Source organism: Sinocyclocheilus anshuiensis, unplaced genomic scaffold (genome assembly GCF_001515605.1).
Source record: "Sinocyclocheilus anshuiensis isolate Anshui unplaced genomic scaffold, SAMN03320099.WGS_v1.1 scaffold475, whole genome shotgun sequence".
In the NCBI taxonomy this organism is placed as follows: Eukaryota; Metazoa; Chordata; class Actinopteri; order Cypriniformes; family Cyprinidae; genus Sinocyclocheilus; species Sinocyclocheilus anshuiensis.
Window position 1 is genome coordinate 732,300 of NW_015549650.1, and position 1,854 is coordinate 734,153.

General features: G+C 37.2%; 1 protein-coding gene across 1 annotated transcript in view; it reads left to right on the forward strand.

Annotated features, from left to right (window-relative positions):
* The window catches only part of LOC107660236 (uncharacterized), a 17,418-nt gene continuing 15,564 nt past the window's right edge, over positions 1-1,854 (forward strand). Inside the window, exon 1 of the mRNA XM_016449505.1 lies at positions 1-27. The gene's annotated coding sequence lies outside the window, so the exon portion shown is untranslated. The remainder of the gene's footprint in view (positions 28-1,854) is intronic.

The following is a 1,854-nucleotide window of genomic DNA, read 5'->3' on the forward strand; positions in this document are numbered from 1 at the left end:
TACAAATCAGCACAGTGTCCAGAAAAGGTATGTGCGACTCTGTTAAATAGGACTAACAGCATTAATAGAATTAACAGAATGAAACACTTTTCAGGCAACGTTTCACACAAATGAACCAGAGAAAACAAAAGTTTCTTCCTTATTTTGTCATAAGTGGACAAAATAATAATCAAAATAAATACATGAAAAATTAATACAATATTTATCAACTCACACACAACAGTTATAACACTTAATATACTACTAAAATACTTAATAGCAGGTTTTCTTTGGCATTCATAGCTCAGTTTATGATATATGGACATTTTTAGATACTCTACAAGTTGGGTGAGTTCTTGGAATGCTGCCAATGTCAAAAAAACAACTTTCTTTGCAGTTTGATAGCCTAGTGTGGCAGACTTTTTTTTTTTTTTAATGGAAGTGTATAGAGATCAAGCCAAACACAATTAAGCCACACATTTCTGCATCTGTGTCAATTCACTCCATGGGGTATTGCCTGGGTTCAAAGTGACTGTAATCATCTGAACCTTATAAATCCCATTCTTTTGTGTCCTCATCCTCATCCATGGAAAATAGTAGAAAAGGGAATGTACAAACGAACAACTTCAGTATCTGTAACCCTGGTTACAATTAGCAACATAGTCCCCAGGTTGGCTTCACATGTCGTTTTCAATAGTCAAAGGCCCTTATTCTTTCTACAAACCTTTGCACATTCATTACTCCACTCTGTTAGATGCTTTGTACCCATACTTCAGAGCTTTTTTATATATATATTCTGTCCCAGTTTGTTGGCTCAGGGGGAGCTTACAAGTTATTATTGTGGGGAAAGGAATCTAGATAGAAGTGGAACTGTGCATGGGCTCATGTTTGACCCAATCCAACATATTTCTCAGTGCCTGACAGTGTGAGATGGTCTTGGGAAAATACTGAGATATCATTTAGTTGGTAAAATTATTTGGTTTCATTACCAGTTAGATTCTTCCGCCAATGAGGATAGATCATTGTACTAAAATATTCCAAGTTTTCCCGCACTATACTATTTTGCAGCTCTGCAGCACAATGCTGAATCTATAAAGTGCTAAATATTCAGTAAGTGTAGTCCGATTCCCATACAAATGTCTCTTTTAATAGGACGAGGGTGTACTCAGAGATGAAGGGGGATTAGATCCAAATGCAGACAAAACATTTTAGTACAGATACAGCAAAACAGGACACTGGAATACAAGAAACAGAACAAACATACTAAGCAAACAAGAACTGATTCATGCCTTGATTCACTATAGCTGACACACCACTTCCAGTCATCCTTCAATGACATTTCCTTATTTAACAGACAAGATAACTGTGTGACCCTTCACCTTTTCTTATTGCTGTGGCAACAAACTGATTAATGCTGCCCTCCTCTAAAAGCTCTTTGTGAACGGCCACAAAGCATCCACTTCCTGAACGGGCCGAGCCTGTAAAATATAGCAATGTTTGCCAGCCAGACTGGCCTCTTCCAGAGATGGACACAATGTGAACTGATGAAGTGCCTGTACTTACACAAGAAAAAGGACAGTTTGCTCTTCTGTTTGTGTTACTTATTAAACACATATTTTTTCTCATACTGTCATTCAATGTCGTAAAAAATAAAGCATAATACCATCGGTATTAAACATTATTCTGTATCCACAGGACACCAGTTGCACCAGATGTTCTTAAACCTTTAAAACAATGTAAGCTATGCAGTACAACCTGCACATGTCAGTCCGAGCATTCCTTAGTCAGTTGTGCACAGAAAGAGTTATATACAGTGGGTACGGAAAGTATTCAGACCCCCTTAAATTTTTCACTCTTTGTTATATTGCAGCCATT